This window comes from Natator depressus, chromosome 9 (assembly GCF_965152275.1).
Source record: "Natator depressus isolate rNatDep1 chromosome 9, rNatDep2.hap1, whole genome shotgun sequence".
Classification (NCBI taxonomy): Eukaryota; Metazoa; Chordata; order Testudines; family Cheloniidae; genus Natator; species Natator depressus.
Genome location: NC_134242.1, coordinates 87,761,623 through 87,785,160, shown reverse-complemented (window position 1 = coordinate 87,785,160; position 23,538 = coordinate 87,761,623).

The window sequence follows — 23,538 nt, the reverse complement described above, 5'->3', positions numbered from 1 at the left end:
AGAAGGACCGGGATATCATACAGGAAGATCTGGATGACCTTGTAAACTGGAGTAATAGTAATAGGATGAAATTTAATAGTGAGAAGTGTAAGGTCATGCATTTAGGGATTAGAATCATAGAATCATAGAATATCAGGGTTGGAAGGGACCCCAGAAGGTCATCTAGTCCAACCCCCTGCTCGAAGCAGGACCAATTCCCAGTTAAATCATCCCAGCCAGGGCTTTGTCAAGCCTGACCTTAAAAACCTCTAAGGAAGGAGATTCTACCACCTCCCTAGGTAATGCATTCCAGTGTTTCACCACCCTCTTAGTGAAAAAGTTTTTCCTAATATCCAATCTAAACCTCCCCCATTGCAACTTGAGACCATTACTCCTCGTTCTGTCATCTGCTACCATTGAGAACAGTCTAGAGCCATCCTCTTTGGAACCCCCTTTCAGGTAGTTGAAAGCAGCTATCAAATCCCCCCTCATTCTTCTCTTCTGCAGACTAAACAATCCCAGCTCCCTCAGCCTCTTTTCATAAGTCATGTGCTCTAGACCCCTAATCATTTTTGTTGCCCTTCTCTGGACTCTCTCCAATTTATCCACATCCTTCTTGTAGTGTGGGGCCCAAAACTGGACACAGTACTCCAGATGAGGCCTCACCAGTGTCGAATAGAGGGGAACGATCACGTCCCTCGATCTGCTCGCTATGCCCCTACTTATACATCCCAAAATGCCATTGGCCTTCTTGGCAACAAGGGCACACTGTTGACTCATATCCAGCTTCTCGTCCACTGTCACCCCTAGGTCCTTTTCTGCAGAACTGCTGCCTAGCCATTCGGTCCCTAGTCTGTAGCGATGCATTGGATTCTTCCATCCTAAGTGCAGGACCCTGCACTTATCCTTATTGAACCTCATCAGATTTCTTTTGGCCCAATCCTCCAATTTGTCTAGGTCCTTCTGTATCCTATCCCTCCCCTCCAGCGTATCTACCACTCCTCCCAGTTTAGTATCATCCGCAAATTTGCTGAGAGTGCAATCCACACCATCCTCCAGATCATTTATGAAGATATTGAACAAAACCGGCCCCAGGACCGACCCCTGGGGCACACCACTTGACACCGGCTGCCAACTAGACATAGAGCCATTGATCACTACCCGTTGAGCCCGACAATCTAGCCAGCTTTCTACCCACCTTATAGTGCATTCATCCAGCCCATACTTCCTTAACTTGCTGACAAGAATACTGTGGGAGACCGTGTCAAAAGCTTTGCTAAAGTCAAGAAACAATACATCCACTGCTTTCCCTTCATCCACAGAACCAGTAATCCCATCATAAAAGGCGATTAGATTAGTCAGGCATGACCTTCCCTTGGTGAACCCATGCTGACTGTTCCTGATCACTTTCCTCTCATGTAAGTGCTTCAGGATTGATTCTTTGAGGACCTGCTCCATGATTTTTCCAGGGACTGAGGTGAGGCTGACTGGCCTGTAGTTCCCAGGATCCTCCTTCTTCCCTTTTTTAAAGATTGGCACTACATTAGCCTTATTCCAGTCATCCGGGACTTCCCCCGTTCGCCACGAGTTTTCAAAGATAATGGCCAAGGGCTCTGCAATCACAGCCGCCAATTCCTTCAGCACTCTCGGATGCAACTCGTCCGGCCCCATGGACTTGTGCACGTCCAGCTTTTCTAAATAGTCCCTAACCATCTCTATCTCCACAGAGGGCTGGCCATCTCTTCCCCATTCTGTGATGCCCAGCGCAGTAGTCTGGGAGCTGACCTTGTTAGTGAAAACAGAGGCAAAAAAAGCATTGAGTACATTAGCTTTTTCCACATCCTCTGTCACTAGGTTGCCTCCCTCATTCAGTAAGGGGCCCACACTTTCCTTGGCTTTCTTCTTGTTGCCAACATACCTGAAGAAACCCTTCTTGTTCCTCTTGACATCTCTTGCTAGCTGCAGCTCCAGGTGCGATTTGGCCCTCCTGATATCTTTCCTACATGCCCGAGCAATATTCTTATAATCTTCCCTGGTCATATGTCCAACCTTCCACTTCTTGTAAGCTTCTTTTTTATGTTTAAGATCCGCTAGGATTTCACCGTTAAGCCAAGCTGGTCGCCTGCCATATTTACTATTCTTTCGACTCATCGGGATGGTTTGTCCCTGTAACCTCAACAGGGATTCCTTGAAATACAGCCAGCTCTCCTGGACTCCCTTCCCCTTCATGTTAGTCCCCCAGGGGATCCTGGCCATCTGTTCCCTGAGGGAGTCGAAGTCCGCTTTCCTGAAGTCCAGGGTCCGTATCCTGCTGCTTACCTTTCTTCCCTGCGTCAGGATCCTGAACTCAACCAACTCATGGTCACTGCCTCCCAGATTCCCATCCACTTTTGCTTCCCCCACTAATTCTACCCGGTTTGTGAGCAGCAGGTCAAGAAAAGCGCCCCCCCCTAGTTGGCTCCCCTAGCACTTGCGCCAGGAAATTGTCCCCTACGCTTTCCAAAAACTTCCTGGATTGTCTATGCACCGCTGTATTGCTCTCCCAGCAGATATCAGGAAAATTAAAGTCACCCATGAGAATCAGGGCATGCGATCTAGTAGCTTCCGTGAGTTGCCGGAAGAAAGCCTCATCCACCTCATCCCCCTGGTCCGGTGGTCTATAGCAGACTCCCACCACTACATCACTCTTGTTGCACACACTTCTAAACTTAATCCAGAGACACTCAGGTTTTTCCACAGTTTCGTACCGGAGCTCTGAGCAGTCATACTGCTCCCTTACATACAGTGCTACTCCCCCACCTTTTCTGCCCTGCCTGTCCTTCCTGAACAGTTTAATTACTTATTATTGTTATTGTTATTTAATTAATAACAAGAATTTTAGTTATAAGCTGAGGACGCATCAATTGGAAGTAACAGAAGAGGAGAAGGACCTTGGAGTATTGGTTGACCTCAGGATGACTATGAGTCGCCAATGTGATGTGACCGTGAAAAAAGCTAATGAGGTCTTGGGATGCATCAGGCGAGGTATTTCCAGTAGAGATAAGGAGGTGTTAGTACCGCTATACAAGGCACTGGTGAGACCTCACCTGGAATACTGTGTGCAGTTCTGGTCTCCCATGTTTAAGAAGGATGAATTCAAACTGGAATAGATACAGAGAAGGGCTACTAGGATGATCCGAGGAATGGAAAACCTGTCTTTTGAAAGGAGACTCAAGGAACTTGGCTTGTTTAGCCTAATCAAAAGAAGGCTGAGGGGAGATATGATTGCTCTCTATAAATATATCAGAGGCATAAATATCAGGGAGGGAGAGGAATTATTTAAGCTCAGTACCAATGTGGACACAAGAACAAATGGATATAAACTGGCCATCAGGAAGTTTAGACTTGAAATTAGACAAAGGTTTCTAACCATCAGAGGAGTGAAGTTCTGGAACAGCCTTCCAAGGGAAGCAGTGCGGGCAAAAGATCAATCTGGCTTCAAGATTAAGCTCGATAAGTTCATGGAGGGGATGGTATGATGGGATAACATGATTTTGGCAATTAATTGATTTTGGACTATTAGTTGTAAATAGGCCCAATGGCCTGTGATGGGATGTTAGATGGGGTGGGATCTGAATTACTACAGAGAATTCTTTCCTGGGTATCTGGCTGGTAAGTCTTGCCCACATGCTCAGGGTTCAGCTGATCGCCATATTTGGGGTCGAGAAGGAATTTTCTTCCAGGTCAGATTGGCAGAGGCCCTGGGGGTTTTTCACCTTCCTCTGCAGCATGGGACATGGGTCACTTGCTGGAGGATTCTCTGCACCTTGAAGTCTTTAAACCATGATTTGAGGACTTCAGTAGCTCAGACATAGGTGAGAGGTTTATTGCAGGAGTGGATGGGTGAGATTCTGTGGCCTGCATTGTGCAGGAGGTCAGACTAGATGATCATAATGGTCCCTTCTGACCTCAAAGTCTATGAATCTATGAAAGTTGCTTGACCCACAGGAACCAGGGATGTTGCTCCAGGTGTAGAGACCAGAGTGAAAGGCATGAAGGAAGAAAGAAGGGATAAAGGGACGAATGAGGTGAGAAGAACTGTAATTACAGCAGGAGTAGTATAGTACTTGTGTGTGCATCTGCCTATCTACCTACTATGTCTATAAATAGACACATACATATGTTAGAAACCAGTGTATGTGGGAGAGCTACACAGTGGTCTCCTGTGTCATTTAAAGAGTCCAAATGAAAAGTGTCATGATTTGCCACCTGTCAGGCTTCCCCAGCCTTCTCCCCCGTTTTTTTCCCTTACTTTTCTGAAAGCAAATGTTTTCTGTTGAAGCTGCCATCTCTTTCCACCCACCCTCAACCTGCCACCCAGCAGCCACAGTGAATCAGCCCAACCAGGTAAACACATCCTGTCTTCCACTGACAGAAATTGCTGCCTTGCTATTTACTGCATGGGGTGACTCATCACAGCGCTGGACCAAGGGATCAGGCTAGGGATGGGCTGACATGTTGCTTGAAGGTTAAGTGCCTTTTTCGGAAGGTTGGGAAAGTAGGGTGGGAGGAAGAAAAGTGGGATGGGAAAGGTGAGGTGGGAATTGAGGGGGAGTGTCATCTATGATGGTCTGGTGTTTCTCAGTCTGAAGGATGGCCTCACCCTGAAAAGACAGAGCCTTCCATGACACCCACGTATCACTGCAGGGAAGGCTCCGTTACTGTCAGCGGGGAGATTCATGCACACGCATGTTCTCAGCTGCTGGCCCACAGCTGTGGAACTCATCACCCAGATCTCTCCTGGAAGCACTTTCAGAACAAAATGCAGAACCCACTTCTTCAGCCTGGCCTTTCCCGAACAGCCCTACCAAAATCATACTCTGAAAGAAAAACAACAAACGCAGACAAAATGAAACAACAAAAGAAACGGCTTTCAGCAGCGTGGGGAAGGAGAATAGAAAGACTGAGATCTTCTTGTGTTTTCTTTTAATAAGAGCAAAAGCTGCTTGGATTCCATGGTGATGGCAGCAGAATGAGAACGTAGATTGATTCAGAGGGCCTCTAGCACAATGCAGATTATTGCTGCTTGGGAACTACCTTCTTTATCTCCTACAGTAATGCTCCCCCTTACCAGAAAATAGAAACAAATCTGTCAGTCTAGAAGATACGGTAGTAAATCTAACATGAGAGACATATTTACAACTTATACATGCCATTGTTGATGGATCTGGGCAAGCCACATGCTAATTGCTTTTCTCTGGATGGGTTAGGAGGAGATGAATCAGTAGACAGTCCTCTGCATAATTAAAAATGGTATCTTTTTAGCTGCCTTACTTTATATATGCATGGAGGAACAGTGGGTTCTCGCTTTTTTACAATCCTATATATTTTTAATGTTTTTCTTAACTAGTTACACTAGTAATGCCGAGGAAGAGTCACCAGCAATGAAAAAACGTGAGAAAGTGAGGTGTCAGTCCCTGACAAAGACAAATAATATTGGAATTAAAATACAAAATGGATTATGTCTATTTGGACATTTCTGTCCTTCTAGTAGAAGTTCCTTAATTTGTTTCTCTCCTCCTAAATTGCCTATTGACTTTAATTAAGCATACCACAGATTTATGAGTCAGGCCAACTTGAAGATCCTTTTTTTTTAAGGAAGTTTATTTGTTCCTTGGATGAGTTTTGTCAAAGATCTTGTAATTTATGGTCTTGGATCACTGCTGGCACAGCAGAAATCTGTCATGCAAGGCGAGTTTAAGATAAGCAAGGCAAATATAATCAGCTCAGTGAAATCTGACGGCTAATATGTCTGGTTGACTGTACACATTTTGTATCAATCACTTGGGAAATCACAGTTGATGATACACCTTTTACCCACTCATTAAATATGAATGCTTTTAATCCACTTTAGTTGTATAAAATCATGCAAAGGGCATTCTACAACCCTAATATTATTAATAAACTTCTGTTCTGATGTTTATTTAATCAGAGCCTTGAAGTACCTAAAATACCTGAAATTTGAAGAGCAAATCAATCTAGAGGTTTCTACCCTTTTCTTACAATATTTGTCTCTTTCCTCAATGAATGACAGAAAACCTAGTGGATCAAATTCTCTGCTGGTGTAAATGGGCACATCTGCCTTGACCTCAGTGTAGTTTCATCAGAAGAAAATTTGACTCAGTAAATTCAACACAGTACGAATGGGAGCATGTGCCCCATTGGAGAAAAACAGACAGCTGTTGACCCCTTCCAAGAACTGCCTTACAGAAAGGAAGTGCATTAAAGTTAATGAGGTGGCTAATCACATTGATGGATCTAGAATCATTAATCCATACAACCTCAGATTATTTCTGTAAACTGAGAGCTAACAAGGGAACTGGGAAAGTGTATTTCCTGTATGTACGTCAGCTGACAGGTGAGTTGTCAATCCTATGGAACAAGTGGCAGGCTATTAGTATACTATGTGGGAACATACATTGAACTCGTTGCTCTCATTCATCTATATATAATATAAAATATGAGACAGCATGCGCCTGCAAAGGTCTGATCCAATTCCACCGAATTCAATGGAAAGAACTCTGATTGAATTCAGTGGAGTTGGACAAGGCATTAAATCACTTTGCCTTTTGTGCCTTTCTCTATTTCCCTAATTATGTTAAAAGCTGAAAGCATTCCTATTTGCTGGTTACTGAACATTAAGAGAAATACTGTTAGAAACTATATTTAAGGATACATTTCCTTGCCTGAGAAAGCTGGTCACCCAGTTTGTGTATTAATTTTTAATGTACTATTTTATTTAATACACAGATTTAAAAATATATTAAGTAATGAAAGGATTATTTTATTCATTAACAAACATAATGACTTTCAGGTAAAGGACATGGCAAAACTTCCATTGACTTCAATAGGTTCAGGGTTTCACACAGTGTCTTATTTGTTAGCTAGAAACATTCAGCTCCCATGCTAGCACCCACATTACTGCCTGTGATGGGGTGTTCACTCCACACCTCACCTGAAGGGATTAAGGTAGGGTGGGGGGGCTAATTAACCTAGTAGGCTGCCGCTGGGGGAGAATTAGGCTGAGTAGACAAGCCCTAATGGAAGAGGAAGCTCAGCCGAACAGGTGTAGGCTGAGCTGGTACAAAGCCAGAAAGCTGAGAACAGAAAGTACTGCAGGGAAAGTAGGCTGCAGTCATTCCTTAGGGGTTGGGAGTTTGAGTGGAACCCCATAGGTAGGACAGGATACTGAGAAAGAAAGGTGCACAGGGAAATAGTGATGGGGTCCAGGAGCATGCAGACCATAGTTACTCGATAGATTGTCACTGTGCTGGAACACAGATTAGTGGGGCAGGCCAGGGTTTCTCTATTTGCCACTGGGAGAGTGGCATAGTCTTAGATTAGAGGATGGCCTGGAAAGGCAGCCAGACAGTTAGTCTGGAGAGACTTCGCTACCCTGGAAGGGAAAATGTGTATCGTGACCTTGTAGTAGTAGGATTTTATGTTTGTATTTTGTATAATTTAGAATGAAGGATAAAGAATAATAAGATGATAATGTAGCATGTATTAACTGTATTGATGTATGATTTAACCATATCCTGCCAGCCACCCTTTTTGAATAGCAGAAAGTAATGGCCTAATGTGCCATTGGTAGAGATGCATCAGCCAGAATTTCTTGTGTCTGGACTGATTTCAAGGCTGTAACAGACCTTTGAGGCTCACCACTTTGTTGTAGGTTTCGCATTTTAAAATTAGTAAAAGAATGCGGTGATTGTTTTTCTTTTGCATTGCAACTTGATGTTCCTGTACAAAATGTTCTGTGTAAATTAATTCTGTTTTGTGTGTGAATCAGGAATGTGTGTTAAGAGATAACTGTGAAGGCCGTCACTGAACCAGATGTTCTAGAGAGAAACCGGAGACAGATGCAAGGGCGCCAGGAAGCTGCAAGACGCCCCTATTGAAATGTCAGAGGAGGGCAGATTGACAACTCTAAAGATGAGACAGGCACCTGTCAGTGGGGACAAGATAGCTGTGATCAAAACCAGCCTGGAATAACTCCCTGAGAGACTTGATGAAAGAACAAGATAAAGGATGAGAAGGACAATTTAAGAAAACAAGCACTCGTCAAACAACAATTGAGTACAGCATGACGGTGCAAAACTCATTGGTCCCAATGAAGGAAAATCAATCTATAAACAGGGTGCCTTGCCTTGAAACTTTGAGTTCGTCCTGCCAAGACTTCCCCGGAGCATCGTGTCACAACCAACAGAACCCGGCTCCTACCTACCCATGATCAACCTATCTGGCCACTAGATAGATCTGCACTCTGGACTGGTAACTATAACATTGACTGGTGGGACAGTGTGTGTATATGATGTGATTAAATGCATATGCTAGTTGTTGTATCTTCAGTAAATGCGGTGTATTGCCTTTTCCCCTAAAAAAAAGATCCTGTGTGCTTCTTATAAGCATAACAACCTGGGCAGAGGGCCAAGTCACAAAGGAGGAGCGCACTGAGTCCCAGAGAGCAAGAGGGGTCCTGGCGAGAGCAAACAAAGGAAGGGGGTGTCAGACCTAGATGGAGCTAATCCCCAGAGCAGCCAGGAGGAGGTCCCTAGCAATGAGTGAACTCTGTGACCCTGCTAATGGGGAGTAATCCTACCAGATATTCAGCAAATCTTGGAGGTGTGGAGCACCCTCAACTGCCATGGGCTTCAATTTTTGGCCTTGTCCATTGTTTGAGTTAGAGCTGTGTGAAGGTTTCACGAAAACCAAATTTGCTTGAGTTCAGGAACTTTCTGGTGAAGTTGAGCTGAAGTTCTGAGCAACCTGGGCTGAGCTCAGGGGGACCAAGAATGATTTCTTGTTTTGGTTGGCAGCTATTGGAAACATAGTGGTTTTGACCCCAAATCAGGCAGACTTGATGGCTTCAACTGAGTTTCTCTTTGAGATTTTTGGTCCATTAAAGCACAAAACTCAAAGCAAAACTAAGAGTACAAACTGCTGTGAATGGATACTGAATTAAAGATTGGCCTAAAGCTCTGCAACCGAAAACCTTTAAGTTTAGCACAACTCATGTTGTGTGTCTTATAGCAGCTCTTGTCATCTACAACTACACTGTCAATATTACTTTGTCTTTTGCTTTACTCTTTGAGAACTGAAGTGGTGAGTGGTTAGGAAAGAGACAGATACTAATTTAGAAAGAAAATGAATAAAAGTGGATATGATAGAGATATAAGACAATGAATGGTGCAGGGAAGGTAAATCAGGCACTCAATACCATTCCTCATAATAGAAAAACTTTACTTTTATATATAGGCCAAGAGATTAGTAGAGTTCAAAAAGGAAAAAAATTAGAATATTCCCAGTAGATATTATGTAAACTCTTTGGGGGTAGGGATTGTAATTTTCTGTTCGTACAGTGCCTAGCACAATTGGGCCAAACCTGCTTGGCCTCAAGGTGTTACAGATATAAACCCTCATGCTTCAGTTTGTAAGACATGTGGTTGAAGGGGATTAGGGTGGAGCCACATGAGCAGGTTATGGTCTCCAACAACGTCCAGCACCAGATGCTGCACAGTAAGGTGCATGACACCTGATAATGAACAATTATGGAGTTTCATGCACCTTCCTCTGCAGCATCTGGTGCTGGCCATTGTCGGAGACAGTAGCCTGGACTGGATGGACCTCAGGTCGGGTGCAGGCTGGCAATTTCTACGTTCTTCTACTGTAACTGTAGTTCTGTTCTATAAAGAAGCTTAAAGTGGACGAGACTCCTGTGTGTGTATATGAGGAACAGAACTCTTAAAACTCTATTCACAGATTCCAAGGCCAGAAGGAAACATTGTGATCATCTAGTCTGACCTCCGATATGACACAGGCCAGAGAACTTCCCTGAATTAGTTCCTGTTTGAACTAGAGCAGATCTTTCAGAAATACATCCAATCTTGACTTACAAATTTCCAATGATGGAGAATCTGCAACCACTCTTGGTAAATTGTTCCAGTGGTTAACTGCTCTCAATATTAACAATATTGCACCTTATTTCCAATCTGAATATGTCCAGCTTCAACTTCCCGTCATTGGATCTTATACCTTTGTCTGCTGGAGTCAAGAGCCCTCTCTTACTAAATTTCTGGTTTAGTAAAATTTTGCTTAAAACATAATCATATTTACCTTTTGTGTTGTAGTAGATATTAATAAATTCATCTGTTTTTATGAATTCCCTTAGTCTGGAACTGAAAGAAAGACTGCAAAAAAGAAATGGCTGATAGACTTGGAATAGTCTGGTGGGATCACCTCCGAAGTCTCTTTAGAAGCTCATCAGCTGTGCTGCAGGTACTGCTTCAGAATTGGTCTCCTTCATATTCTTTTATATCTTTCTCAGACCTTTGAAAATAATGGACTTAAATTCATATAGGCCAGTTGGGTAGCAGCACTGGTCAAATGCACATGTAAGTTGATGAAAAATGCAGACTGAATTAATCTTGTAGAGCATTTATTCATGCTGAATCATTCCAAACTGCTGGTTCATTGATTTCACTATTGCTGCCCTTGGAAATATGGCATGTGGTTAAATTCTCTAATGTGCCCATGTGATAGGGTAGTCTGCTCACTTATGAGGAGTGGTGCCTCATGGCCAGCCCACCCCCATCATGTGGTGTGGTCCTTTAGGATTTTGAAAGGTTTGATATATAAAATATGGACCTACAAGATATTGATGGAGAGGAAATTAGTGGTTCTTGGGAGGCAATTCTGTCACTGTAGTGTTAAGGGCCTGGGGACAGGAGCTTTGCAGAGCGGGCTAGGCAAAGCTCACCTCTCATCCAAATGTTTGGGGATGAACTGGGAGAAGTGGACCAACATAAATGCTATCTCCTCCCACTTAGCAGGACAGGTGTCTTCAGGAGAAGACTGGTTTGCTGAATCCTCCATGCTTAAGGAATAAGTGGGGAGAAGGGGTTAGCAGGAGGAGAGGCTGGCTAACTTACAGCCCAGCTCAAGGGGGAGAGCCGGGGACTCCAGTTTTGACAGATTGACTAGGCCACTTATATGGACCCAGACTGGGGTGACGTGGGGCAACTAACCAAAGTGAGTTAGACTTAATAATTCAGACCCCAGGAAGGGAAGAACAACATGTCTTAAACCAATTCAGTCTGGGTAACTGATTGACGGAACCTGAGAGGGCCCTGATTGCAATACACCTGCAAGGCCACGAGGGCCCACAAGGGGCATGTGCTCGAAGGCATCACCCCAAGGCAGCCCAATATACATTTTAGTAGTGAAAAATTTAGCAGACACCATAGGTATATTTTACTGTTTTCTGATCTATGTTCTGTTCTCAGTTGCATCCAAGCAACCTCATGGGCTTCAGTGTGACTATACTGGTAAATTAAAGTAATTGAGGGCAATTTAAGAAATGACTAGTTTTTGCTGATTGGCCTAAGACAATGTTAAGCTCTCTGGGTTGTCTTAGTGAAAAGACAGAGTGGAGGTGATGTTATGTCACTTGATTGATCACATACTTATGGCCTGGGCGCTGAAACACAGTGGAGCAAATTCAGACCTGGCATAAGGAGGTGTAACTCTAGTGACCTTAATATAGCATCAGGTCCCTAGTTCTTTGCTGGAGTTGGAAGATTACAGAGAGATGGTAACTATGGCACTGAAGTGCTTAAGAGACAGAGATTCCGTGCTATGGCTTCCCACTGCATATTTCTCCTACTGTATATTCCTTACAACATTACCAGCTGTAATTCCAGCAAATTAGGCACCAGTATTGTGTTGCAAGCAGCTGGTATTTGCTTTTATGAAATATGTTTTTTATTTCAAGGGCGCTAAGTGTGTCCTGAATCTTGTTTACGTGTTTTGTCTTCAGTTAAATTGTTTTCTGTGACACGATGTAACCTGACAGAACACTCTTCAATCGTTTCATGATGATCAAGCTTCTTCAGGGGTGGGAGGGCAGAGCAAAACCACAACAATATTTTTAAAAAATAGGTTGACTGAACTGGAAAAATTGAGCTTTTTGCTGTTTGCAGGTAAAAATTAGTATTATTGAAACTCATGTTGCCCGTTATCACTATTGTAAGACAACAAGGTAGCCTGGATTATTTGTAAATCTTAATATGTACCCTGCTGGCCAAATGTGCTGTTTATGAAGCCACTACTTGGATTTTATTCTGCATTTGTCTGAAACAGCACAAGAGGCAGTCATGCCATGCAGTATTCCACTTGCATACAACGTGCCGCTTGCTAAGAATAAGTGGCTATCATATTGTATAAAAGTAACATAATGGCATGTGAGTGTATTTTCAATGAGGGTAGCAGTATGTGACTACACTTCCAATGAGACTGCTACCTCCCACTTTGTCATGCAGGCTGGCTTTTATGAAGTCAAAATGTGGATGACTCATCAGACCCACTCAAATATTGTCATAGTGTATCTCTGTTCCACAAAATAGTATTTAAGACTTCCTAATCATATTGCAAATAACCCTCATAATGCCACATGGTGCAGATACCAAGAGAGAAGCTCCAGGAAATATCTTCAGTACAGTATATCAGTTATGTAAAAGGAGATAGATAACATTCTGCCAATAAAGTACACAACTCCCCTGACCAGGAGGAGTGGAACACTGCAGACAAATGCACTAATGGCATTTGTGTTGTTAAATAGGGCAATTAATATAATCAATTTGACTTTAAGTATGTTTTATCATAGATGATTTGATCATTAACCTTGGCGATGTCGATCGGTTCTCACTATCATATTGAACTCAATTAGTGTCCCTGATAACAGTTAAAAGTGCACTTCATGAGGAATAATGTGTTACTGGCTCCTGAAATGCAAAGAGTATTCAGAAGAGATCTGAGAGGCTACAAAAAAAAAAAAAAAAAAAAAAACAACACACCACAAGGAAATGAGAGGAGCAGGAAAACTGGCATACAGTAATACACAGAGGTATAAGAGGATACGACATGCAATCAAAGAATTCTGGTAATCCACAAACACATACAGCTCTGAAACAGAAAGGACTCAAATTCTACATGGGAATTCAAGGGCTTGGGAGGGAGGGTGGTATAGGGCAGGGAACTGGAAGTCAGGCAGGCTTGGACTTAGTCAGCTAGCCTGAGCTGCAGCCTGTGCCACAATGTCCACCACCATTTTCAGTGTACTACCTCAAGCACAGCTAGCATGAGTCCATCCACCCCGGCTGGGAGGCATGCGCCCAGCTGCAGTATAGACATACTTTAAATTCTTTTCAGAGTAGCAGCCATGTTAGTCTGTATTCACAAAAAGAAAAGGAGTACTCGTAGCACCTTAGAGACTAACCAATTTATTTGAGCATAACAAAAAGCTTATGCTCAAATAAATTGGTTAGTCTAAGGTACCACGAGTACTCCTTTTCTTTTTTCTTAAATTCTTTGAGGCAAGAACTGTTTCGTAGTATGCATAAGCACAGCACTTAGCTCAATGGGACCCTAGTCTCACTTGGGCCTGTAGATGCTACTGTCATACAAATATAAATCATAATACAGTGATCAGGAAGACCCAGATCTATAAGTACACAACACATGCTAGAAGGTCAAGAGTGAAATGTGATACTTAGCACTCTCTCCCATATACCTGTGAAGTTGCTGGAATGGCAGGTGCCACCTCTTTTTACATGTCTTGGAATTAGGCACTTTCACGAAGTTGGCAGATTCCCTTGATGTTAGACATCTCTGATGAAATGTAGTTGTCGCAAGATGGTGGTAGTTATTGATTTGGCAGGAGGCCAGGTAGGGAACTGCTTAAAGGTTTCTTGGAAGGCCCTGCAATGTGCTCAAAGTTCAGCTGATTTCCTCAGTCTGGGTATAATATTTGGAGCTATTAACTAGTAACTACCTTTGTGGAATGGCTGAAATTAGAAACATATTCATTTAATTTCAGTATATAGTTATTAGTTGTAGTTATAAATAGTGGGTTAAAAGTCCTCCTGTAGCGTAGGCTAAGAAGTGGAGGTGAGCTACATATTATTTAAACTTCCTTTTTAAAAAGCAATTTTGTGAAATTAGTGTTCATGAAAATGAAAGATGAATAACACTTGTTCGAGCTGTGTAATGTAGGCTGACATTTTGCAAGATTCCCCATGCAACTCATCCTGGGCTTGTCTTTCAAAAGCCTTGTTAATCCAGTCCTGGACATCTCCTGGGCAGAAACTGCTAATTATTCTAAAGGACCTGATTCTGCAAATCTTTAGTCATCCCAAACTCCCTTTGAAGTCTATGGGAGTTTTTCAAGACTTGCAGAATTGGGTCCTAATTCTGCAGCACTTGCTGATGTAGAGAAATATCGCCATGGACTAATATAAGTTCTCAAAACTATTTTAAACTTGGGAAACAGTTTCAACATCCAGGCTGTACAGTCAAAGCTCTAAACCAATGCACCATTCAGCTTCCACTATTCTGCTTCTCTGAATTCATGTGCACTTTCAAATGGACAATTTCCCTTCCCCTCCTTAAATGTTTTTTTTTGTTTTTTTTTTTGCATAGTGTTGCTGTAGCAATGGTTGCATTTTACTGGAAGGTAAGCAATCCCTGTGGAGGTGAGGGAGACTTTGAACATATTTCTTGTGACAGATCCAGGCCAGTTGGGTACAGCAGAGTAGTCCTATTGGGATCCAGGAAGTGGGCGGGCGAAGCCTAAGAGGGGGATCCACAGGACCTGGAAGCCAAATAAATGCAGGAGACAACTAATGAAATAACAGGGACAGGAGTATGGTTAAAAGGGTCAAACGAAGGGAACAAGACGGGGACACTGAGCAGAGAACCCCAGACAGTGCCCACTGCTCCTCGAAGGCATCAAGGGAGTCAGCAGATGCTGCCCAGAGGAACTCTGCCCGGTTTTGTGAACGGATGGAGGATTGGAAATAGGCCCCACACAGTCACAGGATACTCCATTGGCCAACCTCCTCACCCTGGTTTTATAGATGGCCACGAGGAGGCTGACCAGGAGGTCCCATAACTTTGTGGGGCCACAGATAGGGAGTGCATAGATAAGGAGGCGAGGGGAAAAGTGCAACCAAAAACATAAAATATCTGTGAGGAGCCGGAATAGGGGCTGCAGCCTGGCACACTTTAAGTAAATGTGTGCCAGGGTTTCCCTCACGCCGCAAAAGGGCAGATGTCTGGGATAGGGGTGAAACGCACCAAGTACACAGGGCCATGAGCACAGGGGTGCAGGAGCTGCCAACTTATATCCCCAGTGGGCCTCGGGAGCAGGGTGGAGTATAGGCTGGCCCACCGGGGCTCCTCACCCTCTAGAGGTGGCAGGAGGTCCCACCCCTTTGTGTCGGGGCGGGACGCGAGGGTGAGGATGTGAAGGGTGTGGCGCATGTGTGTACAGATGCTTCCTTGGAGCGGTCTGGAAACAGACAGTCTGCAGATCATGCAGCCGGCTCACGGTGAAGGGGCTGGGGGGAGGGGGGGCGGTTGGGTCCACGGGGCAAAGGCCCAATGAAAAGGTCCGGTGGGCCTGGGGTGGAGGGCAGGCGGGGTGTGCCCTCGTGCAGGACCCGGTTGAAGTAAACCCAAGCAGCGGGCGGCAAAGTGGCCCTCACCTCCTGAAGTATGCACTGGTGAGTATGAGGCCTGGGAGAGCCCCATGCGCTGAGCGAACGTCAGGGGATCTAGCCAGTCTCCCCGGTCGTAGTCCAGGAAGGCTCTGACTCTTGTGACTTCTGCCAGGACCAACCTCTGGCACGCTGAGGGGGACTCCGCCACATGCTCACGGAGCTGGGGGTTGCGTAACAGGGGTTCCACAAGGAGATCTGCCCCCACAGTGGCTGCTACGGACCTGGTTGCTGAGAACAGTTTCCAGGTCTGGAGGAGGTCCTGGTAGAAGACCTGCAAGACCTCTCCGGGCTGCTGAAGACCTCTTGGATGGAGATAAAGGAGCTGCCGGTCATATCGGAGCCCTCAGAAGTGGCGCAGGAAGGCGTGCGCCAATACGCTCCATGCCGGACTACCTGCACCATAAAGGAGCCTCTGCAGGTCCTGGAGGCGGAAGACATGGACCTGAGTGTCCAGACACTTCAGGCCCTGCCCTCCCTCCTCCAGGGGTAGATGGAGAACCCTGCAGAGACCCAGTGCAGTCCTGACCAGAAGAACTCCAGAATCGATGTCCGGAGGTTGTCCAGGAAACCCGGGGCCAGGACCAGGGTGTTGTCCTGTCCATGCTCTGGTACAGGCTCTAGTTGATTAAGCACCAGCGCTCTCCCTTGAAGGGACACACACCGGTGTAGTCCTGTCCATTTCCAGAGCCACCCTGTAATCCTGCCCTCTAAATCGTGCCAGTTCTTCGGCAGAGACAGATGCGTGGCAGAAAGGTAAATGCCAAGATAGAGCAGCGGACCCACGCTCCACCGGATGGCTTGAAGCGCGGGTGGGAGGGAGCTCGCCTGCCGCCAGTCCCCTACCACCAAGCCAGAGCTCTTGACCCAGTTGACCCGGGCGGAGGAGGCTGCCGAGTACACAGCCTGGCAAGCCTCCACCCGCGCCAAGTCGCCCGGGTCCTGGACCATGAGGAGTACATCGTCGGCGTATGCCAACAGGACCAGCCGCAGCTCCAGCTCCCGTAGCGCCAACCCCGTCAACCTCCTGCGGAGGAGACAGAGGAAGGGCTCGATCGCCAGAGCGTACAGCTGGCCCGAGAGGGGGCACCCCTGCCGTACTCCTCGCCCGAAGCTGACCGGTTCAGTCAGGGTCCAGTTGAGCCTGACCAGACACTCTGCGGAGGCGTACAGCACCTGGAGAAAACCCACAAACTGGGGACCCAAGCCAAACGCTCGCAGAGTGCCCAGGAGATACCCGTGATCCACCCTGTCGAACGCCTTCTCCTGATCCAGGGACAGGAGGGCGAACGACAGACCGTCCCTACACCCGAGTTCCAAAAGGTCCCGGACCAGATATAGGTTGTCGAAGATGGTGCGGCCCGGGATGGTGTAGGTCTGGTCTGGGTGGACCATGTCCGCCAGCACGGACCCTAGCCACAGCGAGATGGCTTTCGCTACGACTTTGTAGTTTGTGCTGAGAAGCGAGACGATTTCGTAAATCGTGGAGGTCCCCCTTCGGCAATAAGGCGAGCACGGCTCGCCTGCACAACAGAGGGAGGACCCCGCTCTGCAAAGACTCGGCCCAGACGGTGACTAGGTCTGGGCCGAGGACGTCCCAGAACATGCGGGAGAACTCCACGGTCAGCCCGTCCATGCCCAGAGATTTATTGGTGGACATGCGGCAGAGGGCTTCCGTCTTCTGCCAGAAGGCAGGTGACATGCTTCTTGGCTCCCCTCCTTTTCTCCAGGGCATAGAAGAAGCAGGAGCCGCGATCCATCTCCTGAAGGAGACTGATGCGGGATTGAAAAAAGGCGCCCTGGGCCTGATGGTCTTCGAGGGCCTGAAGCTCCTCCCGGCACGCTCTGTGGAGGGATGGATCCTCAGGGCTGGCGGCCAGATGCCTCTCCAGCAAAGACCTTCCGTTCCAACTGCTCTATCGCCGCATCCCTCCATTGGCTGGCGCCCCGGGTGTAGTCACGGCAGAAGAGCTGGGCACGCACCTTCCGTAGGTCCCACCACTGCCGCACTGAGGGAAAGGCACGCCGCGGCCTGCGCCAGGCCAGCCAGAACTCCTGGAAGGACGCCACGAAGCCCACATCCTCCAACAAGTTGTTGTTGAAATGCCAATAGGCCAGCCCTGGCCTCTCCGCACAGAGAGAGGCCATCACGGTGGCTAAATGGTGATCAGAGAACGGGGCCGGCCGGATGCTGGAGGAGTGGGCCTGTGAAAGGTGGAAACGTGATAAATAGATGCGGTCCAATCGGGAGTGGCGCAACCCATGGGCCTCCACCCGGACAAAGGTGAACGTCGAGATGTCGTCCTGGTGGTGGTCGCGCCAGACGTCCACCAGGGAGTGATGTTTGACTACTCCTGGAGGATGTCCATGGCAGCCGGGCACTGCTCGGTCCCACTTCTTGTGGGTGGTGGTAAAGTCCCTGCCCAGGACCAGGCACTCGAGATGATCCAAGGTGCCGAGGAAGGTGGACGCCTGCTGATAGAAATGCAGCCGCTCCGGGCCCAATGTCGGGGCATAGACATTAATGAAGTTGACCACAAGCCCCTCCATACAGACCTGGAGGTGCAGCAGGCGGCCTGGCACAGCCTCAGCAACCCCCAGCACCTTGGGCCATAGGTTGGGGGAGAACAGGGTCGCCACTCCAGCCATACGAACTGTGAGATGGCTAAAGTAGACCCTGTCCATTCCAGCCGCCAGCTGTCTTCGGCGGCCGGATCCATATGGGTCTCCTGCAGGAAAACCACAGAGTACCCCCCTTCCCAGAAGAAGGAGAGCACCTGGCTCCTGTGGAGACACATCCTACAGCCCCAGGCGTTCAATGTTGCGATAGTGATGGGTGCCATGAGGAGGGCTGGGGGGGATCCTCGCTGGCAGGGACACTCACGGCCCCTATTGAGCCATGCAGCAAACTGCGACCTACCCCATAGGTGAGTAAGGAGTCACGGAAGCCGCAGACCCGCTGGTAGGCTGCAGTGGCCTGATTTCCAGTCCTTTCACCCTCCCCCATAAGGGCCCTCAAGGCCTGGAGGATTTGATGAAAGTTCCCCCATCGCTGGGGAGCAAGCTGTATCTTGTTGTGGGAGCTGTGGATGTCTTCAAGAAACTCTTGCAGCTCCTCTTGCAGCTTATGGTGGGATGGGGTTACTGGCTCCTGACCATCCTCTGGCGGGGCCCCTGGCACAGCCCCGTGGTCCACCGAGATGGGCAGGCAAGGGACGGACCCCCAATGTGGCGCCTGATGGGCCAGCGTCACACGGCCTGCCTTGAACCCTGGCTTAGTAGGGGGCGGCGGAGGGAAGATAGCAGCCCCTAGTGGGTCGGGACAGGGAAACACAAAGGCTGCTCCCTGGGGGTCATCTGCTGGAAAAGGGAAGGAGACAGCTCCACGGGAGGCAATAACATCGCGGGAGGTGGAGGGAATAGGGACAGGGTCAACATCGGGCCCAGCATCGGGGCAGGGGCAGGGGCAGGGAGAGGGGCAGAGGCGAGATTCTGGGCTCCAGAAGCCGAGCAACTGGGTGGTGGCACCTCTCAGTCAGGCTCAGGGGTTCAGGGGGTGGGAAGGGGGTTTACAGCGATGCCGGGCGCAGGCTCCATGGTGGGTTTGGCAGCCACAGCATCAGGAGGTGGACTATCTTCCGTAGGGCTCCCACCAAGGAAGGAGGTCAATTGCTCCACCCCAATGAGGGGTGCCCCTGGTGGCTCAGGTCCTGGCCGCGTGGCACTGGCCGTCAGCAGGGTGCCATCTATGGCCGGGTTGGTGGAAGAGTCCAGGGGCTCCTCAGAGGTGGGAGCAAAAGCAATGGTTAGGGGGAGGGAGCATGGGGAAAGGGGGGCTGGAGTGAGGTCGCCCAGATCAAGGCCCGCTGGCAGGGGGTCATCCTCCCCTTGGGTGACGGGGGTCATACCCAGGGTCTCGATCTCCTCAATGGAGGGGAGATCGCCTTCCACCACCCCAGGGTTCTCCCCGCCAGCACCTGAAGCGACAGTTGCCTCGGGGCTCACAGGGGTTTCAGATGGTACTGGGGCAGGAGAGGGTCCATCGGAGGCCTCAGAGGGAAGGGACTCCCGTGGAGGGGCGATACTGCCTTCCGGTGCTGCCACGTCTTCCCCAGCCGGCACACCCTTGGATGGAACACACCCGTGGGCAAGGTGGAAGGCTCAGCATTGGTGCCCCCCTTCCTGGTCTTTTGGGGGGCCTCCGCATCAGATGGAAGGAGCAGAGCTCGAGCCTTCCGCTTGCCCCGCTTCCCCTGTACTAGGGCACAGTCCTCCATGGCATCATCTGGGGGCTGGCTAGCAGGGGTCTGGTTGGGGGGTAGGGGCGATGGCTCAGGGACTCGGGGAGGTAACGGTGGGGCAGCACAAGGGAGGGAAGATTCTCCCTGGGGCAGGCCCTCTCCTATGCCCAGCGGTATTCCCACCACACCCTCCTCCACAGGCCCCACCCCATTGCAAGCAGCGGAGGCGGGGCTCTCCCGCTCGTCTGGGCATACTGGGGGAGGTATCCCTTGGGCCCGAGCTGGAGCAGAGGTGGACTGGGAAGGAAGAGGGGCGGCTCCAGGCAGCCAGGGGTGCCAGCAATGACAGGGCTGGCACCCTGCCGGGGCTCAGGGGTCCCGGATGCTCCTCTGTGCCGGGCCAAGGGGCAGTCCCAATGTGCCCCATTGCCCAGCAGAGGTAGCACCGGGCCTCCCCCATAGAATAATGCACCCGGTAATGGGCCCCCTGGTATGGAACCAGGAAGGACCCCTCGAGCGCCTCTCCGTCACGCGCCGCGGGCGGCAGTTGAAGCTGCACTTGCCGGCGGAACGAGAGAACGTGACGGAAGGCGGGGTCTTTGCAGTCCACTGGGAGAGGGCTTACTACAGAAATGGGTTTCCCCAGGGTGTGTGTGGGGGGTAACAGGGTGGCACTGGGAAGAAAGGGAGGGACAGAGGTCAGGACTAGTCGGACGCCCTGCTCCTCTTGCGGCTCTAGGGGGGACGAGCACGACCCCCGCTGCCAGGCCCTTCTCCACCACCTCCGGCAGCTGCCTCCGCTGCTAAGAAGACAACGACCTTTCCGTACATTTTGGAGGCCGCCTTGCCAGCGCTCGCACGTAGATCTTCACGTGAGGCGAGGTGGGCACCAGGAGGCAACAGACGCCGTGCTTCCTGGTCACGGTGGGGAAGGGGCCCCGGCCGCTATAGATGGTTGCGGAGGCGATGGGCAGGAGAGAGGACATAGTGGGGGGGGGGGGCTGCTGCCACCCGGGTGTATGCCCTGGGGAGGGACACCCGCAGAGCTGGTGGAGGGAACAGTGGGGAGGGACGCCGCGGCTGGTGGCGGGGCCGTGGCAGTGGGGGCAGCCCCTACCATGGAGGGCTTGGTCTTTTTGGCGGGGCCCTTCCCCTTCTTCTTACCCTGGCCCTTCCCGCCAGTTTGGGGGAGCCCCCATACTCTAGGGGGCGAGGGAGGTGGCAGCAGCCGAGGTCACCCTGTTACCCGCTGCTGCCGGCGCCCCAGCGGGAGCGGTAGGAGGTGGCTCGGCAGCAGTGGTTGAGGTAGAGGCTCGGGGGGCAACGGGATGGCAGGCAGAGGAGGGGTGGCGGGGTCTGCTGAAGGGGCCCCACCCACCTTGTCCCCTGCCATAATGAGCAGGGAGGGAGGGGAAAAACACCAAAGAGAGGAGGGGAAAAGAGGAAGCAGGTCAACCACTCCTCTCCGCTAGGCTGCAGGCAGGGGAGGAGAGTGCCAAAAGGGGGGGGGCAATCAAGGGCTAGGGGTCAATCACCGACATGGGGTGGGATTCCGCATCCTCTAGCTGCACTAGGGGAGGGGGTTAATACAACAGCATTGGGGGTGCAGGTGAAGGGGGTTCAAACTAAAATGGGAGGGGCACAAGCGCATGGGAGAGGGCATGGGCCACTGAGCGAGGGGCTAAACAGGCTGGAGGTAGGACAGGGAAACCAAGGGGGTAGCTTCAGAGGCTGGGGCAGGGCAAACAAACAAATCTGTAGAGGGAAAAGGGCGGGGCAGGCAAACAAACTGAAGCTAGTAAGAGGGGGCTGGGGCAAAGGGGGGGCAAAAAAGTCTGCAAGGGGCAAATGGGGCAGGTAGCAAGGAGCAAAGCTGTGGGGGGGGGGTCAGTCGGAGGGGTGGGGGGCACGTGCGCCTGCACAAAAGTCAGTGTGGGCTGGATGCTGCTTCAGGGCCAAATGGTGGAAACAGGGCATGGCAAGCCAAGCAAGCAGCTGAGTCCAGAGGTAGGAGGTGAGGTAGATGGTAAAGAGCCAGTGGGGGTGGTGGTGGGGGCAGCAGTGGTGGTAGAAGTTGGGGGGGCACACAGATGGATCAGGGGGACAGCTCCACACCACACCCCGTGTCCCCACAAACACAGTCAAAACCCCCACCGTAAGAGCACAGTTCAAAAGTTACTCAGTCCTTCCTGGCCCCCTCCACAGTGGTCTGCAGAGTCTCTGCGCACCTCTCCAACAGCACAAGGTCCTCTTTGTCTCTTCCTCTAGGGTCCAGCAGCTCCCAGGCAGCAAGGGCAGCAGCAGCTCCAGCAACTCCAGGTGGCAGTCTGGTGGCTAGGCAGGCAGAAAGGACCCCTCACTGGTGGTGGTGGTGTCGTCCACAGCAGCAACAGCTGGGGCTGCGGTCCCTCACTCCCCTCCTCTGGGGAGCAGGCCAGCAGGCCCCCCAAGGGGCTGTAGCTAGAGCAGTAGCAACTGAAGCAGAGGGGTGGGGGTCCAGTAACCAGGTAGAGAAGGAGGGGGTGGTATCTGGCCCAGTCAGGGGAGCAGCTGGAGTAGCAGCAGCAAGAGCCCAGGACCTAGCAGGAGCAGCCTCTTGCTTCCCTCCAGGCCAAAGGGCTATCAGAGAGTAGTCAGAAGCAGAACTTCTAGCCACTGGAGAAGCAGGTTGTTGTTCCCTGACTGACCAGAGCAGCAACTGCTCAAGGCTAGGGTGGATACATGACTCCAATTAGGCTGCAAAGAGTCAGTTGAAGCAGTTAGGCTAATGAGAACACCTGACTCCAATTAACCTGCAAAGAGTCAGGTGAGGCTGTTAAGCTAATGTGAACACCTGACTCTAATTAAGGCTCCTCTGATACTATAAAAGGCCAAAGAGGGCCAGGGAGCCAGAGGAGAGGAAGTGCAGCTGAAGGGTTGGGCAATGAAGATCACTGGTAAGGGTGAAGAAGGCGTTAAGAGAAAGAAGCGGGGGAGCTGTAGCAACTCTGGCTGTGAAAAGTTGGCTGCCAACAGCTGCTGTTATTAGGGTCCCTGGGCTGGAACCTGGAGTAGAGGGTGGGCCTGGGTTCCCCCAACCTGCCACTACAGAAATACCTCCTGGGAGGCAAAGACAGACCCCTGTCAGGACAGGAGACTAAACTGTTCTTGAATAATCCTGTAGGGATAACAGAGACTGTGGGAGCTCTCTCACCAGCCTCCTTGCTGGTTTATGATGAAAAGGGCTCAGACTGTACCCTGGTCCTAGAGAGAGAGAAGGGCTATGTGGAGGGTTGCAGTGGGCCTCTGAGGCTAGCATAAACTGCCTGGAATTGTGGGACCCACAGGGACAAGGTTGGAGCTCTGCCACACTATGTATGATAATTCTATCTATGATTAGGGATTGCATAATCCTAGAAGTATATGTCATAGGACCAGAGAGGTAAGTCAGTCTTTCCCTTTGTTTTGTAGGACTCCTCCATATATTGTGTTCCACTAGCACAGGGGTTCTCAAACTGGGGGTTGGGACCCCTCGGGGGGTTGTGAGCTGTCACCAGTACAAAAGTTTGAGGACCACTGCACTAGTATCTTATCCAATTATTCAAATATTTCTTCCCAATTGTTATAGTCAGAGAAAAAAGTTAATACATATGCCATATTTTTTCTTCTTTAGCTTCAGGCCTTTTGTAAGGCCATAAGTACAGGTATTGTATATAGCAAGGAAGGTCACTTGATTCTCCATG